This window comes from Aethalodelphis obliquidens, unplaced genomic scaffold (assembly GCF_003676395.1).
Source record: "Aethalodelphis obliquidens isolate GAN/ISIS:26980383/991018 unplaced genomic scaffold, ASM367639v1 scaffold20, whole genome shotgun sequence".
Classification (NCBI taxonomy): Eukaryota; Metazoa; Chordata; class Mammalia; order Artiodactyla; family Delphinidae; genus Aethalodelphis; species Aethalodelphis obliquidens.
The window spans coordinates 5747853-5767053 of record NW_020837964.1 but is presented as its reverse complement, the minus strand read 5'-3'; the positions used below and the strand labels follow the sequence as shown (position 1 = coordinate 5767053).

The 19201-nt window shown below is 41.4% G+C and overlaps 1 protein-coding gene across 1 annotated transcript in view; it reads left to right on the top strand.

Moving 5' to 3' along the window:
• CDH13 (cadherin 13) overlaps nt 1-19201 on the top strand; it is a 1012715-nt gene that overhangs the window by 215378 nt on the left and 778136 nt on the right. The gene's annotated exons all lie outside the window — the stretch shown is intronic.

Genomic DNA, 19201 nt, shown 5'->3' with positions numbered 1-19201 from the left:
AGTTTTAGGCATAGGAATTTAAACTCTTATTCTTAATGCTAATAAGATAGTTTTCTGAAAGATTTGAAACCTCTACTGGCTATTCTAAACTCAAATCCCCCCAAATCCAATTAATGTCCTCAAAATATGCTCTGCTCAGATCTGTGGTTATAATCTCTTCCTGTTTTTAATGCCAGTGTTACGTTGTTTTATCTTTATGAGGGCATGGAGTGCATTGCTAAAGGTATAACAAGCTTAGTTTTAGCACAATGAATTTAAAATTGATGGTAGACAAATAAGCCTTTAATTGTAGGCTCTTGAGCACCATTCTTTAACATTTGGGAAAGAAGGATATGAAAACAATGGTTTAATTTGGTCAGATGCTCTATGGTCCCTTTAGGGAAGGTAACTGTACATTTGCCCTTATGGTCCCAGGCCTGCCTTTCAGGATAACCACATTCCTTCATTCCTGTGCTATGTGGCTGGCATGTTTAAAGAAAAGGGGGAAAAGAAAACTCAGCCTGTTCGATTGGATTGTTCTGGGAGGCTGGAGCACATTTTAAGAGTTGAAAGGAACACAGTAATGAAGATACAATGTTGAGCATCAAGGGAGCCCTCCAAGGTGAAGCCCATGCACATCTTGATGCAATTATGCCTATGAAATCATTTCAATAATTAGAGTCTATAATGACAAGGTGCAGGACTGGCACCATAAGTGAATTCCAATGTGTGATTTCATGTTAATTTGATCCCTGAGTGTGACTCCTGGGTCAGGCCATCACGAACTCTCATTTGTCTTTTGATTCTTCTATTTATCAGAGTCACTATATTTTAAACGGAACTTGGTTTAAGGTACCATTTTTCTGGCTCTCATCTCCTCTCGTCTGCATCATCTCCTCTCTTCTCTTCTCCTTTTCTCTTTTTTTCTCTTTTCCTCCAAGCAGTTCCCAAATGGCATCTATATTAACATGTGTGGAAATGTGAAGCCACCCTGAGTATGGAAATTATTAATAGACTTGGTATGCAAAGCAGGCCCATAAACGTGATGACTTCTGTAATCTTCACGACACCAAACAGCTTTTAATTCACCTCTGAGAAGCTGGAAACAATCATACTTTGGGGGACCTTTTTCATTTAAACTAGACCATCCTGTACATTCCAATATCACAGCTTTGTGTGTGTCTATGTAGTTTTTTTTAATCCCCTAAGTAATTTAGTGGGTTATGGCTGTTGATTCTGTGTAAGCTAGTAAATGCTAAATGGAACTAGGTTGATTATCAATGATAGCACGTTCAGGAAAAGTCAGTGATACAGGGATGGAGGATATTTAAAAATTTATATGTGAATTCGTATGTGAATTGTTGGATCAGCAAAATCTGATTAGCCCCCTTCTCAGTGAGACTGTGGGTCTGTGTATATTACTAGGGAAAAAAATACAAAGAGCAGATTTGGTTTGATACTTTTCAGTTCATCTCAAAGCAGTGAACATAGGTTGTCGTGAGTATAACCCTGAGAATAAGGTTAATTGTGCCTAAATGAAGAAGAAAGTTTTCACAGACTTGAGAATGTCTATTGAATACTGTTTGGGAAATCTGGATTTCCAGAAGCAGTAGCAATGTATTTTGCTCTATTCCACATGGAAGAGGAAATAAAAAGCACAAAATTTTGAACGGACTTTTCCCCCTAACCAACTAACATTTTAAGTCTCCCTGCCTCCCTCCCCTCTCATTCTCAGTTTCTTTCATGCATTTCTTTATGGTCCAACACAAGACCTTTCTATCTCTGAAAAATGTGATTAGCCAAGAAACCAATGAGTGGTGTGACCTCTCAGAATGAAGGCCATATTGTCACAAGGCTAACATCTGGATGAAAACTGGAAAGAATCAAGCAGAACCAGAATGTTTAAAAATGCTTAGATATTTGAGGCCACTACCAAGATCCAGAAAATGGTTAGGGATAGTTCAGTGATGTGTAAATATAAGCTGACGATCTAGGTAATAACAGAGGCTAAAAGAAACCAGGTTAGTAACATTACCTTGGACTCCTCCTATGGCAGTTACACTTTCCATTTTTCCTTTATCTTTGCAATATTTAGGCGATTTGGCTTCCAATTATTGTGAATTTTTACCTTGCAGAAAGTGTAAAGTACAGCATTATCAATCAATTTATGTCTACACTTTTCACCATTTTATAAACTTGTCTGAAAATGTTGTCTCTGCCCTACAGACATGGTATATCTGCTCCTACCCCAGACTTATATTCAACCAATTCTCTGTTAGCTTTTAGCCGCATTACAGGGAATGTTTATTCTATCCATGGCTTCCTGCTCTTTTTGTTCAGACGGTAATATTTCCTTTTATCCTTTTTCATCTTTCCCCTCAATTCTCAATGACTTATCTTTTTCTGCTTTAACTGTTACTAATGGTCACCTCCACTCCTTTTATTTCCCTAATATTTTATTCACTGTTAACTCTGACACATCTTTCCCTCAGTTGTTCTAAAGCCTTTTATTTTCTTCACATCCAAATAACTCTTTATTCTACTCTCCTTTCCACTAACTAGACTTGCTTTCGTCTTTAAAGGGCCATTTTCAACAAGCTTCTAGGATCAAAACATGGCATCCCACTATTTCTTCTAATGTAACCAGGGGAGCTTTATCATTGTAACTTTCACAGCATGATGCAAAACCCCCAACTCAAGATAACTTGGACAAAAGTTTCCTGGCTTCATCTCAGTCTTAAAAGGTGAGCTGGGAGATGTGTTTATTGTCATTTTCAATGAGAAGTACAAGAAGAAAGGGGAAGGCAGTTTAGAAGGCAGAAACTCAGAAAGGAGATATCCACTCAAGGCCTTTGGACTCCAGGAGGAATTTGTGAGGGGTTTGTTGCAGGAGGTCCCCAGGGGTTTCCAACACCCCTGAATTCTCTTAAATTGGTTGATGGGGTTGCTTCTCCTGCAACGTGAAAATCATGCAGTTCTGGTAGCCGCTATCTTGATACCACAATATTTGGATAGTGACCCTGTGTACAGCCTCCCAGCTGACCCAGGCTCCAGAAGAATATCTGGCCTGGAAAACTGACAAGACCCCCATCTGATATGGAGAAAGACCGAGTGATAAGCCCCTGACTATCTTGTGTCCTGAAAAATTATAGAACAGAATATTCTGCCCTGCCATATCAGCTCAGACAGACCTTCCTGGCATTAAGGAGGGATCTGTGGTCATCTTGTTCACTAAGGGAAACCATACTCATGGTCCTCCAGCCTCTATAGGGAGAGATGTCTCCAACTTCCAGTGTCCAGAAAGGACATCTTATTGGCCACCCAGCCACTATCAGGTCAGTGCTTTTCATCCCCCTTGTTCATCCTTCCTGGATCACTCCTCTTGGACTATACACACACAAACACAGATACACAGAGAGAAATTGCCGCACCTGAGTTCACCTAAGATACAACCTGTGTAATTACACTTTTAGTAAAGAAGCCTCGTTAGTCAAAATAGGCTTGTTATGAAACAACCCCAGCGACCTAACTCTATAAGAGTTGATTTCTCATTCAGGTCACGTGGATGCAGGTTGCCTGCTTTCCTGGGTAGCTCTCCTTTGAGTAGCTGCCCTCCACGCAGGAACTCGAGGACCCAAGCTACTTCCAACTTGGTCCTGCCACCTTGGGCCTTGGAGTTACTCTTAAGTCACCGAGCTGGAGAATAGGGGGGTGAGAAAAAGGGTGAGGAAGGCACCACAGATGTTTAACCACTTGAGCTCAAAAGGGACATGTATCATTTCTGCTTACACTCTTAGCCAGACCTAGTCACATAGCCAAGCTAACTGCAAAAGAAGCTGAGCAACGTAGAGGAACACGAGTATTGGCATAAGTTCACCATCTCTACACAGATCCTAACAAAGCAAAGTGACCCCAGTCAAAAAGAGACTCGCAAAAGAGACAGAACCGGACCACAGAGGAGGCAGCTGTCTCTGAGTAACTTGGGCCTACACGGGGATAAGGACGAAGTTGGTAATTCAAGCAGGACAGCAAGGTCATGGACCTGTGACTACATCCTGATTTTCTTGTCAGGAGATGCTTCCCACTGAGCAGAATCAGCTTCTTCCCAGCCCCCTCTTGCAACACCCAGGGAGGGAACTTTTGATGATTCTACTAAGGATGGGCTCTAGTTGTACCCTCCCGATGATTATAGTATTGAGGTTAAGGTCATATAGTTTAAAACTCACATTGACTAGCGTTCAAACATATGACACAGTCACATGTTAGCTACGTGGCCAAGAGTGAGTTACCTGAATCCTGTAAGTTTGAATTACCTCATCTCTCTAAGAAGGATAATTACAGCCTTTACTTCTAGAGTTGATGCAGTAATTGATGGAAAAATGCTTAGAACATAGTTATGAATAAATGGAAGCTGTTATTATTATTACTATCATTATTGCTATTATTATTGCCATTGTTGTTGTTATTATTACTATTATTCAAAGGTCTTAGATAGGTTTGGTATCCTTATAATGGCCATCTAAACCTGACTTTTTAGAAGACAAATCATGGACATTAAAATCTGAAGAGATTAAAAAAAAATCTGAATCAGTGATTCTAGGATTTGAACTTCATGGGCCAGTAGAATTTTTTTAAAATCTTGGATTGATAAGAGTATACTTTTAAACATTTTTCTACATCTGAATATGAAAAAAAGGGAAAAAAACAAGCTAATAAATGAGATAGAGTGAGAATACTTCCATTTACTGTGGCCAGACTTTTCTTTTAAAAGGTCATTAGTAGTATCAAAAAACAAACGAAACAGGAGTAAGGACCAACTACAAAAGAGAAGGCAGTCTTTTAATTTGAGTAAATTTTACTTTGTAAAAAATGCATCAAGTGTTTTTGTTTACCTCATTTTGGTGGGAAATCACTGATTTTAGGCATTAGGTTGATGTTACTTAATCTCTTGACTTTTCCGATATTCTTCTAAAGTTTCAGTATGTTCATCTCCCTGGAGAGGAGGGATAACTCAAGAGATTTCCTCATGAAGGGCTGTATGCATATACTGACAGAAAGAAAGATAATTTCTAGAAAATGTAACAGGTGTGCACACATTAGAGGCAGATGTTCGGAATTTTTAAAGGCACCCCTAGTGCTGACGAATGTGGCATCTGTGGCCTTCATAGCCGATATTTACTGTGTGCTGTCTAAGTGTGGAGAGTCCCCTTGAAACTCATAATAGGCCTTAGGGGGAAAAATACCCTCATGTGCCCATTTTACAGGTGAGGATACTAAGGCTGGGCTAGGTGAGGCACTTCATCCATGGTTGTATTGCTTATAGTTGGTGACATCAAAATTTGAATCCGGGATTCCAGTGCTCTGGCTCTTATCCAGAGTTCTCTGGTCCTGTGTCTTGTAGCTGTTGTTGTTGTTGGTCGTGACCTATCAAGGAAATTTGCTACTTAATTTTCCCATCTACTTTCATCAACCTGGGTGAAATAGAGAATTTCTACTGCATTATGTTTTTCTGTTCGTAGACAAGTTCATTCTTCCTCTATAATATAGAAAAATATAGAAAAAGTACCTCTTTTTCCTGTCTTGGATGGATCCAGTGCCAGATCGTCCATGGCCCTGCACTCCTTGCTTTCTGCCCTCCCCCATGAGTTCCTTTCACCAAGACACTTCTTGGTCATGCCACCTTGATACCGACCTTGGTTAGTAGCCAAGTCATCCATGGAGTCCATGGTGTTGCATAAATCATATTTGTACTTAACATACATGAGTCATGGCTTTTGAGGGTGTTTTTAATTGACTATAAATCAAACAGGGAACTTAAAAAATGAAGGCAATTAATGAAAACGCAATGTGAGAGGTGTTTTGCATCCTAACGCAGGAAATACATTGCTAGTGAATTAAATGTCAAAACAAAGGCCCTTTTGACCCTGCTGAAAAGATTTCATTTGGGTGGTAATAAATGGATGAACTTTCCAACCTGGCAGGTGGAGAAATTCCTGTTTCCTGAGTTCAAGCTGACTCGGGATTTTGTCTGTATATATTCCCTATCCTTGAGAACTTCCTAAGTTCTTTTGCTTTTGTTTTCAGTTTTAGTGATTTAAGAAATAAAAAACAAAGATAATTTCCTTTCCATTTTCTCGTTGTCCTCTGTACTACTAACTTGTATTAACTCTCAGGTTGGGAGATTGATTCACTGATTAGTGTAATTATTTAACGTGACCTGTACTACAGTCTACATAGATCTGAATAGGTTGGAGTTTCAAGTGGTATATTTGGTTTAAGCTGTTGTGATATGCCAAGAAAAATCACTCTGGTGTCACTTAATTCACTCCATCATTATGAAGGTGATTATACTTTGGATCAGAATGTGGACTCCTATTTACATTGATTTTTCCTATGTTTAAACAGAGTCCTATAGAAATGTAATATTTTTACAGGTTTGCCTCCCACTCCGCCACCAACATATCTGTAGCAGTTGAGTAATCAATTAATATTAACTAGGGTACTCATAAATGCATTATATTAACTACCTCATTTTATAAAGGTAAAGTGATATAATAAAATAACTGCAGAATAAAAAGAATGCATATACACATTAGGGAGGGATATGGTAAAATGCTTAGAGATCCTTCCATTAGACTTGGGTCCTAAGTTGTACTTTGAAGATTGGGAAACATAAGAGGTAACAGGGTGAGAGGGCCTTAGGAGAAGAGGAATGTAGATGCAACGGAGCTCTCTTGGCATAAGTTTTCTTATCAGTGGAATGAAAGAAATAAATAGGCCAGAGGAGTCACACTGTCAGCTCTTGGACTAAATTTGTCCCCCAGATATGTCCTGTTTGGCTGCTCAGTGTAGGAGTCTGAAGTGTTTAATGAAAGAAGTTCATTGTCAACACTGAGAATTTCACTTTTAAAAATTCATAACTTCTGGCAGTACTGGACCTCTAGAGTATAGATCCTAGAGGCAGACTGCCTGAGTCTAAATCCAAGGTTAGCCCAGTATCAGCTAAGTAACTTGGGCAAGTTGTGTTGCGGTGTTTAACCTCCCTGTGCCTCAGTTTCCTCATTTGGAAAAAGAATCAATGGTAGCAACCTCAATAGGTTATTCTGAGGATTAAATGTTCATCTATGTAAAGGGCTCTGAAAAGTGGCTGGTCTATTGTAAGCACTAAAATATTAGCTGCTGGAAGTAGTGTAGCAATAACAGTAGCTGAGGCCTTCCTTGTGGTTCTCCAGTCTCTACTGTCTTCCTGTCATCTGATCAACTTCCTCCTTTATTCTGCCTGTCCCTTATAGGCACGTACGTTCACCTCCATGAAGTCACCCTTGCTCCTGAGACAGGTGTGTGGGTCGAATGATTCACCACAGAAGACCAAACACACATGTTGTTTTTATCATACCACTGCTGTTATTGACAGTGGTTGTTATTGGTGGTAAAGGAAGCAGAGGATGGTGCTAAGATATTGAAGGGCATGGGACGGCTGGTGCTGACGGAGACTTTGAAATCTACCTTTAGTGCTTTGAATTGTCAATACGGGGAATATATGAAAAGGGGAGCCATGCGATCAGACAGTGTGGCTGGCTTTCTGGAAGTTCAGAATAGGACACGGATACGAGAGAAGAGCTGGGAAGGCTCAGGCTGGCATGGAGCCTTTTCAGAAGTTCTGAGATGGGGATGGTTGGGAGGCATATCAAAGGAGACATGGGCAGGGGAGAAAGCAGCATGATTAAGAAGCACCGGAATGTGAAATAAGGCTAAGAGCAGAGCCCCAGAGAACTCCAAGGGTCTCGACTGGGGAAGACATCTAGAAGACAAGTTTTCTAAAAGAGATGCAGCATCCCTGGAGTTTATCCCAGCTCAAACACTGACTTGTGTGACCCTTTTCCTCTCTGGACCTCTGTTTCCCCATTTGTGTAATGAGGGTATATTAGGGCTCTTTTGGTTGTAATCCAAAGTAACCCAACTCCAACTGGCTTTAGCAAAACTATATAAAATGATCAGCTCACACGACTGAAAATTTCAAGGTTTGAGCTGGCTTTAGGAGCACGTGGATCTAGATGCTCTAATGATATCATCAGTATCACTCTTAATTCTTCAGCTCTGCTTTATATAGTGTTGGTACCCCTCACTCTCAGAGGTGTTGCCTCCAGGATGGCCACCAGAAGTCCCAGCCTTTTATTCTTCCAGCGTTAACAACCCAGAGCATCTCTTTTTCCAAGTGTCCCAGTGAACACCCCATGGCTAACTCTCTGGGTCCAGCTTGGGTCATGTACCTACCCCTGAACCCGTCAAGGGGTCCAGGAAGATTTGGGCTGGCAAAAGCAAGAGAGTCCACCATGAGGGTCTTTTACTCTGTTGCTAAGGTCCTTTTCAGGACTAACATTCTACGACTGCAGGCTGTGGTCCGTGCAAGAGAATTTTTAGAACCTAGCACACACGCACGTTGGAAACGTCTCTTACGTGGCAGCAGATGACAGCCATCATGCCAGGTTTCTCACTGGTGATGCTGGTGAGCAGATTGCTTAATTAAGACTGTCAAATTCTACGTGCTGCCATATGGCCTCACTCTTCAACTTGTTGAGTGTCTTCACTCACATGGTTCTGGAGCTGGTATAAATCGCTTTTATTTCTGTTTTTCTTCAAAGGGTTAAGAGTACAGGAATACAGATGTTACAGGAGCATCTCCGAATTTAAGGTGTTAGAACCACATGAATTGGGCTGCTTAATGAGTACAACACCAAAACATAAATTGGGCAAGATTAACCATGGCTTTAAATAGTTTGAGAAGGCAGAAGATCTTATTATCCTGTAACAGATCAAATCCACATACATTCTAATAATTGTGATGCCCTCTGTCTGTCCTTTTTTATCTTAATTTTCATGGAAATTTTTGTTGGCTTGAAAGCAAAAGGGCAAGAGGTACAAACACTTGCCAGTCAGAATATCCCTAGGCACTTTTTGTACTTGACCAAATTTGCATTCTCTTTCTGGAGATAGAAATAGGAGATAGGAAAGGAAATGATATACATGGAGTCCCATTTGTTTAGTTAATTATTTAAGAATCACAGAATGGTTACACATCCCTTATGGCAGACCCTGTACTAGGTACAAGGGATAAAACTTTGAACCAGATAAAAAAAAGATGCCTTTTGTGTTAGAACTTTCATTTTTTATGGAAAGAGAGAGACAGCCATGATAGAAATACACATCTAAGAAAACAGGAAACTTTTACGTGAAAAGCTGATGATAAATACTATGAAGGAAATAAGACAAGGTTGTGTGATAGAGATTTCTGGATGGCTGTGATGGAATGGGTGGCTAAAGAAGTTTTCTTTGTGAAGCTGAGACCTGAACTAGGAGAAGGAAACAGCCAGGGGGAGACGGCGTTGGTAAACCTTTAGGCAGAGAGATCAGGTAATGTAAAAGCACTAAGCTGAGAACAGGTTTTTTAGTTTAAGATACTCTGATCTAGGAAAGGGGGCGGGGGTACCATTTTATCCATTTAATCAAGTCAACAGCCGTTTGTAAGATAGGATTAGGCATGAAGGTTGATTTAAAGACCCAGTATCTCAAAAGAAGTACCAACTGTGGAAAAGGAGCTGTGATCTCCTGACTCTGTATGTTCTCTCCATGTGAAGGGCTACATCCAGTTCCCTCCCACAGAAGTGCTCCAGTCCTTCCCTTGGAGAACAGACTGGGGTGCCCCTGAGAGCCTCACAGGGCTTTTGGTATGGGCTTCTGAGTTGGATCACTTGCCTCCATCACTTGCAACATGGTGGTATTTCCAGTCACTCACCCTCTCAGTTCCTCAGTAAACCTCTCAGTTCCCCATCTGTAAAACGGAGGTAGTGTTTCAAGGATCGATTAATCAAGATAACATATGCAAAAGTGTTAGGACAGTGCCTGCCACATGGAAGCTCTATATAAAGGTTGGGTGATTTTATTATTGGAAAGAATAAGGCAAGGGAGGGAATGTCTGCAGAGTGATGCTGTTGGAATGGTAGTGCCTGTGTGTACCAAACGTGCCATGGGGAATTTACAACCCTAGCCCTAACTCCTCTGAAACAGGCCACGTGTTCTTCCTACTCCTCTAAGTCTCCATTTCAGGAATTGTCATGTTGTCGGGGCACCTGCCACTACCCCCTCCCAATACACACACATTCTGCTTCCTCATGTTTGATCTCTTTGGGTAAAAATTAAAAGGATGTTCCCTGAAAAGCATTTGAGAAGTGATCCTTCCCAACCTTAGATCCAGATGTGTCTTGGAATTTAGAAAAAGCTAGTGAAATGTATATGCTGTATATTACCCACTCCACCAGGGAGGTCTGGGGCAGCACCGTGTAATAAAACATATATTTCTGCAGTGACACATATGGATATTTACCCTAACCAGGATAAACAAGGACCACAAATACCACCATGTGTGTTCAGGTTGGGTTTTGCTGCCAAGTGAGTTACAAGGACACTGGTGTGTGGAGCATCTTGGATTTCTGAGTTGCAGTCTGCCCTCCTTAGGAGAACATTCCCGTGAAAAATTGCAGACCTCAATTCCGCTGAAACATTCAGCTGGCCTCTCCACATCCCAGCTGCTTCTCGGGGCAGCAGAGTGTGTTGGTGGACCAGCCTCCAGGTTCCAGCCACCCCACACAACCCCGCTTCTCCTTGTGAGCAACTTGGTAAGTGGTGTCTTAGCGGGACACCCCTGAAAAGTGTCCAGCTGCTGCACCAGCTTATTGCATCCTCCTCTGAAGCCCAAACAGTGATCAGCCATCCAGCTTCCTCTTAATTGCGCAAGTCAGCTGATTGCAGAGACCTCCCAGAGGATCTATTTTTAGCTAAAACTGGTCTTAATTTTCATATGTATACATTAAATTCCGTGGGGGCAGGGGGAATTCCAAATGAGGAAACGTTGATTCTAAAGAACATGAAAGAAATAATTAGTGCTTGAAAAACAGTTCAAAATATGAGTCAAAACCTCCGAGGAATATGGTTAGCACTGCATTTTTCAGTGGAAAGAAGTTTGTAGAATTAGAAACAGAAAACAAGGGTGAGTGGGGATAAATCAGGCTAGGAGAGGAATTCAGCATCAAATTCTAGGCACTGGGGAAGGAAACTGAAATTAGGGGGCAACCAGGATTGTCAGGTAGATCCACATGGGGATGTGGCCCAGTGGTCATTCCCATAGTCCAAAGGGGCAGAGAGGGCATGGGCTAGAGCCAGGCCCTTGTCTGTAGTCTAGAGGGATGGAGAAGCAACATCTCCTAGATAAGGCGTGGAGCTTGGTGCACAGCAGCTCTGATTAAGTTTCCAGGTGTTTTGTTTGTTTTGGAGAAAGGTCAAGGCAGTTCTAGAGTGAGTGAGGCCTAACATAGAGATGTACATAAAAATCGTTTTGTTTCCAAAGTTGCCTGCTTTGGTTTTCGGATAGCTCAATTCCAACTTTTTGCTCTCATCATGTACATTTTTGATCAGGAATGTTTTTATGATAGGTATAGCCAATTTGTGTACCTAGGGAGAGGTTCGATTGTTCTGTCATAAATATTTGTCAGCTGCAATTACAATTCAGTGACTTTATCAGTTATGAGAAACCCTAACCAACTCAAGACTCTAAAGAAAAGTATATAATGGAAGGAAATTGTGTGGCTCACAGGTTCATCCAAAGACCTGAATGATGAGGCCTCAGGAAGAACAGAAACTAAGGAAGCTCCAAGAGTTTCAGCAGAGAATAACTCAGAGAGAGTTAAGACAGTGCTTTTAAAACCTTCTGTAGAGGGCTTCCCTGGTGGCGCAGTGGTTGGGGGTCTGCCTGCCGATGCAGGGGATGCGGGTTCGTGCCCCGGTCTGGGAAGATCCCACATGCTGCGGAGCGGCTGGGCCCGTGAGCCATGGCCGCTGGGGCTGTGCATCTGGAGCCTGTGCTCTGCAACGGGAGAGGCCGCAACAGTGAGGCCCGCGTACCGCAAAAAACAAAACAAAACACAAAACTTCTGTAGTGAAAGATCAGTTTTTGTTTCATTTTGTTTAATTTCAGTGCTTTATAGACTGATACTTTTGTAAAACAAACAAAAACTGTCAAAATACAATTTTCAGTAAGTTAAAAAATATGACTCTTTTAGGAATATAAAGTGCAGACAGGTCCACACTCATCAACTAAAAAGCAAACCAATAAGATAATAAGTGTGACTCGAAGAACATTGGGAGAGCTAAGTGTCTGTAGGTGATTTAATAATAAAGAAATTTTAGAATCAGTCTGCTAGCTTATATACAAAGCCAGTTGATATCCTACAAGATATCTTTTCTACTGAATAATATTCATGTTTCTACTATACAGAAACCTACAAATTAACATGTAATTTCACTAAATATGCAACCTTCAATGAGTAGTAAACTATGAGGTGAACAAATTACATTTTCTTAGATAATTAAATAATCCTTGAATGGACTTTTTAAGTAATGCTTATATGTGACATTGAAATAACATCTCCCGCCACCACACACATTTTTGTCTTACTTTCAAGCCTTAAACAATTTTGCTTCACAATATAATAAACATTTTTAATGTAAGAATGAAAATAAAAAACAAACACAAATGAAATGTAAGCTTTAAAAAACTAGATTGGGGCTTCCCTGGTGGCACAGTGGTTAAGAATCCACCTGCCAATGCAGGGGCCACAGGTCCGAGCTGCGGTCCGGGAAGATCCCACATGCTGCGGAGCAACTAAGCCCGTGTGCCACAACTACTGAGCCTGTGCTCAAGAGGCTGTGAGCCAAAACTACTGAGCCCACGTGCCACAACTACTGAAGCCCATGTGCCTAGAGCCCGTGCTCCCAACAAGAGAAGACACCACAGTGGGAAGCCCACGCACCACAACGAAGAGTAGCCCCTGCTCGCCACAACTAGAGAAAGCCCATGTGCAGCAACGAAGACCAAAACGTAGCCAAAAAATAAAATAAATTAAAAACTAGATTGAATAGGTTTTCAGTCATGTGGCCAAACAGCTCATAGAACGACTTCCCAAAATATCACCAGATAACTCGTGTTAATAAAGCAAAGGTACATTTGTTAAAGCTGTCTTCCATAGGGAACACCACTTTGACAGAATCTTAGCAATGTTTCAGAAGGCGGAAGTCAGAATGGATATTTATGGGGTTTGGGAGGGAGAATCCCAGCTCTTGTGATTTAAGGTAGGAAACTGGCATTGGGTAAAGTTCATGACATGCTAGCAAGGTCTTAAGGTAAGTCTTGAAGTAAGTCTTATAAGTAAGTTTTTTTTTTTTGATAAATGAGCTATTTGTCCAGGTAGCCGACAGTGCCCTCAGGTAAATTGATCTTCATAAATTTCCTGAAACAAACAGTGAAGTTTTTGTTGTTGTTTCTATTGGTTTAGTCTTACCTTTCTCGGGCAAAGGCTTCTGGGAACAAACAGTCAGGTTGACACAGGCGGTCTCAGTTCTTAGTCTTAACAGCTAAGCCATGTTGTGTGGGTGGTCTCCATTCTCAGCACGTGGTAGTTTGTATTTTTTCTAAGTCCGCATTTTCCAAACGTCTGTCTTTGGATTGCTGTTCTACAAAACGGTAATAAGAATGCACCATGAGGAAAAATGGTTTGAAGTTAAATAAGTTTGGGTAATGCTGTGTTTTTGTTTTTGTTTTAACTGTAGGACTTCTCAGACCTTTAAAATATGAAAATGCACAGTGAACGTTCCAGAAGGCCTACTGACATGCCTCAGAATCTAACCCCTTCCTAGTCTAAAAAGAGCTCACCTTATTTAATCCTCCCTAAACTGTAGAGCTTCACCCACCTCCACCCCATCCATTTTTTTTAGAAACTTCCAGTAGCTTCAGCATGCAAAAGTAAGCCACCTTTCCAGTCTCACCTGGGGGCTAGAAAAATCTGAGCCTGCAAGACTCAAGCCTTGCCTTTCTTCTTGGGAAGAGGGGAATGTGCAAATATTTTCTTTTTTATTCTTTCTCATTCTGCTGAGCTCATAGGAAATAAGACAGAGTAAAACGCTTGGAAAACATACTCAACTGTAAAATACAAAGCTCTGAGTAAAGCCAGACTTTCTGAGACTCAGAAAGCCTTCCTGTCTTGTTTCTGTGTCCAGAAGCTTTCCCCTGTCTCCTCTTCCAGGCTAAAATGGTCTCAGGGTAGGTGGGAACCTCTCCATGAAATCCGGAGTTAGCTCTACCTAAGGCTTACAGGAAAACATTTGCAATGTAGAAAGCCCTTTTCTCTCTTGGTAAAGCCTGGCTTTCAAGACTTCTGTTGCACTAAAGTCTTTAGGCTGATTATTGAACCTTTCACTCTCTTTGCATTCCTGATTCTACATCCTAATCCTCCCTAAGGCAACAGATGCCTCTGGCAAAACAAGGGGGAGGTCAACTTGGAAAATTTGAAATGAAGGGCAAGCAGGTACATTTCCATAAAATGGTCCCTGTTCCTAGAGGCACAAACCCAGGCTGACAAGAAGGCAGGAAGCTGCTCTATAACCACCCAGGCGTTGAGAGCGGAGAGCGTGATTCTGGAACCTCTCCTGTGTGTTGGGGCTTCTGAAAGCTTGCCTACTTGGTCACCATGCTGTATGGGACTAGGCGGGTTTGGGTGGAGGTAGAGGGATCAATCCTGGCCACTGGTGGGGAGTTGGAGACAGGGGCAGCCTTTAGGGAATTTATACACCTCTAGGAAGTTATTGGGGAATTGAGCACAAAAAGCCAAAAATTTTTGTCTTTACCGCTCTGAAGCACCAAGACTCCGTCTTCAGCATTTATGCCCATATAGGCATCACCTGAGTATCTTGAGATTGAGACATTGAAAAACAGGTCAGGTCTGATTTTACTGAGCTTTTAAAGAAAGGCACCATACAGTCTTTGAAGTGTTACACGGCCTGCTAACTTCTTTGAGGACACAAAGATCCTTATTTTCTCAAGTTCCCCCATTTGCTGACACAGTCCCCTCCCACCCTGTACCCGTGACACCAGCTACATGCGTGATCTGGACTCCAGGTACATTTCTCCTCCCCACAGTCAGCTCCCACCAGCTCCAAACCATTCCAGGGAGAAGGTCAAGCGCTGCCTGGAGTTCAGCAGACCTTGCATGTGCTTGTTAGCATCCCAGCTCTGATCCTCACAGTGTGTGTGGCAGGCAAACACCCAGGCTCTGGGGTCCGAATGCTTGGATTTAAATGCCAGCTCTAACCCTAACTCTGCCATCTGGGGGAAGTTACTTAACTTCACTAAGCTTCCATTTCTTCTGAAAGCCAAGCATACCATGAGATGCTTAAAGACAAATTTGAGGCTGACACATAGACACTGCTCAGTAAAGGGTAGTGATTTATAACAATTAATGTAATTTGATGATGGGCTCCCAAACCCCACTTTGAGCTCCATGTGTAAATGTTATATGCTGATAATACATTAGATTTTGTTCGGCCTCTTCCTATCACTCCAAATATCTTCCACTTTGCAACGGGAGTCACTCGCCTATTCAGTGCAATATCCTCTTTCTCTTCCTACCCACAAGATTACCCCGAAAACAGGCTCTTGGCACCGGGCCCTGGTACCTGAGAGGTCCGAATGTTTTTAGTTTATTATTAAAATGTTTGCCATTACATTTACATAGTACCCGGCTGGGTTGATTGCTTCATATATCGACGGTACTAAAGTGGATACTGAATGTTTTGCCTGCCAAGGGCCTTCATCTAGTTCAGCCTGAGCATATATAAAAGTGATTTGAATGGAAGCGTTTGCTCTATTATTTTGGTGATGGATTTAGGGAAATGGAAAGTAGCAAATTGCTTTGTTTTTGGACCTTTGCCAGGTCCATCCTGGTTATGGATAACGCTTGGTTGATTGAAGAAGGCCAGCTGCTGCTCTAATAGCCTAAATCAATGACCAACGGTGCCCATTAGCAAGCATGTCATGTGTGCTGTAGTGAAAAGCGTTTTATAATTGTGAATTAATATCTTTTCTATTATATATCAATATGGTGCTATATTTTACAACTTGACCAGCCCTGCCATACTAATATTGATATTAGGGTCAACTCCACTTTTATGATATCCTTCAGAAGATGTACACACAACTCCTGGCTTCAACTGAGGGAGTTCACACTCAAAACCTCAGTTTCCACATCTGTAAAACAGACTGAATAATTCCCATGTCCTGGGGATGTGAAAATTCAATGCGAGAAAGTTTGTGAGAGCATTTTTAAGCCTTTAAGCATTACTCTCTGATGTCCAGTGCCTCTTTAGAAAAGATTTCCCCGTGTTTGTGTTGACTCTTTCAAATGGAATATGTGGTTGCTCTTACTGTTTCCACAACAGTTTCAAGTGTTTTGTTGTTGTTTTTCTTTATCAGAGTGAAATGTGTTTGGAAAAGACACATGGCCAAGGTTGACTCGATGACTGGGCTTATCCAAGACTTATGTGAAAGCAGTTGGGTGTGTTGAGACTTCAGTCTGCACCTCCGGGCCACCTTGCAGGAGGGCCCAAGCCTGCATTTTGGGTAATGTCATAGGTTGGGGTCTCCAGAAAGCTGACTCAGAGATGTAGATTGGTGTGCAGGAAGTTTATAAGAGAGTGCTTTGGAGGTTGCCACCTGTGGGTGTAGGATTGGGTAGAGGAGAAGCTGGGCTCTCATATGGTCTCACTAAATGCTCAACCAACCCCCTAGGGAACTCTGAAGCCGGAATGGCCCTTCAGGTTGGTCTTGAGCTGGGGTGAAGGAGCCAGGCCTTTATAACTCAATGGTGATCTGTCATGGAATGTGGACCATGAGACAGGACTGTTAATCTTAGGGGAGAAGATAGTCTTCACCCAGGGCAGTTCCATGGAGGGCTGACAGCTGAAGGCTGTCTCCAAAGGCTGGGAAAATAAATCCTTCAGCTCTGAAGAGGAATCTGACAGGTGTGTTACAGCATCCACTACAGTTAGGAAGAAAACAAAGCCATCTGGTACCCACTGAGATAGTTTCCATTAGTCACTGCTGCCCTTAGAGACAGACACCCACATTTCTAGTGTTGTTACCTGGTACATTGGTGGGAGGGAGAGAGAAGGCTGTCTGACTGCTCCATCTGTGGAACCATAGCTAATCAGTTGGTTTGTGCCCCCTGTATCCGCTTCTCTTCCCAGCTCCCACTCCAATGGCACTGCCCTGGATCCACCCCCACCTTCTGCAGTAGTACTTGCTTTTTATTTTTAAACTATAATTCCATCTAATTTTTATCTTTCGGGTGTCCTTGTATTAACTTTCATATGTGATTATTTATGTGTGTGTGTGTGTGTGTGTCTTCTTAGGAATCTGTATTGGTATTAATTTAGGTATAAGTGAGTTCTCAGCTCAGTCTACCATCATAAATAAAGTATTATAAAGTGGATGCATTTTAGTGTATAAAAATAGAAATTTTTTTTAAGCAGAAGATGAACGTAGGAATTTTAAGGTTTATTTTTAAATGGAATAAAGATAGGCTAGAATTTTCTAAAGGAATACAGTAACTAGAATGCTGAGGTCATACAAATAATTTTCTTGATCTGTCCGTACAAACTCTTGAGAATAAAGGCAGAATTCATCAGGGACTTGAAAATGGAAGATAATTCTGGTTCTGATGGAGCATGTTGTTTGAAGGTGTGCTAGGCTATTTCAGATGATCTTCACACCAGGAAGGGGAGGGGTCGGATGCCTTGGGAAATGTTGACAAAATCTGCCCCCGCTAACACACTCTTCCCCTTGCTAGTTGAGAAAGACTTCTTAAAGGAGAAAAGAAATCTTATTTATTCAATGTCTAATGGTGACTGAGTTATAAAGTCACCTGCAGACAATTCATGCTCTTCCATAGCTTGCTTTATTTTACCACATTTGGTAGTGTGCTCTATAGATCCAGTTTATATTTAAAACTTTTGGAATTAAAAATATATGCTAAAGTTTTTATGTGCAAGTTTGTTACCTGGGGCACAATTTATGATAGGGAAAATTCAGAAACAACTCATGGAAAATTTATATAAATTCTGGCACATCCATGATTCATTATCAAGAACCATGTAGTCATGAAAATAATGTTTCTGAAAAATATTTAAAGATGTGGGAAAATGCTATGATTGAATGTTACGTAAAAAAAGCAGAATGTAATATGATACATTCATAAAGCCAACTAGATTTTAAATACTTTGTTTTTAAAAAGTCTACTAGGATACTCCCCTGACAATTCATCAACATTAGTATTAGGCTGCTTTATAAGATGTTTCTTAGTTAAACTTTTCATATTTTTTGTAGCCTAATGAGTACACGAAGGCTCAGCATATAATTATTTTCTTAACAAAATGTTTGTTTTTGAAAGTAAAAGAGAACCAAAATGTATTTCCTATACAAAACTCCACACCTTGGGGATTTGTTCATTATCCTCTGCATCCTTGAGTCTCTCTTCACCATTGGCATCACCTGTTGGGTGGAGCCCTCTTAGGGAGGCAGCCCAGCCAGCCTGACAATGCTGGGTCGATCCAGGATGCTGTGTCACTTACTAATGGTGTGACCCTAGGCAAGTTACGTAATTTCTCTCAATCTTGGTTTTCCAGTGTGTAAGATGGGCACCCTAATGGTACCTGGTTCCTACTTATCTGGTGAAGATTAAATGAAGTAATGCACTAAAGTGCAGAGTACAGTAAGGAGCACAGACTAAACCTCAATAAATGTTTGTTAGTATCGCCATAAACACTGTTGTCATTAACATTATTAGCCATCACTTGATGTGTTTTGAAGACAAGAAATGATTAACTATAGGCAAGAAAAAATAACCAAAACAGCATTTTTAGCCTCTGTACCACTCTACCCCTACATCAGACCTAGGACTAGCTGAGGCACACGGGGATGCAGAGGTATCATTTAGCTACAAACAGAGTCACAGATCTGTAGGTTCCCCCCTCCTTACTCTCTTTTTTCCTGATCCTGCGGGGGTATCGACTCTAAGATGTGTTCTCCTCACGGCCAACTTGGGAGAAGTGGGGGGTCGTTTGCTCCATTTTAAGAAGAGCATTCCACAAAAGAAAATAGCTATAAAACATCAATAGGACAACATTTTCTTAGACGGGTTTCCATATTAAATGTCATCATTATGTCACTTCAGTTTTATCATAATGGTGACTGAGATCTTTGAAAACTGGGTTCCAGAACGTCTTCCCAGTCTGTGTAATTGTCTCGATTGACATTCTGGATTGACGTTTTGTCACTTTC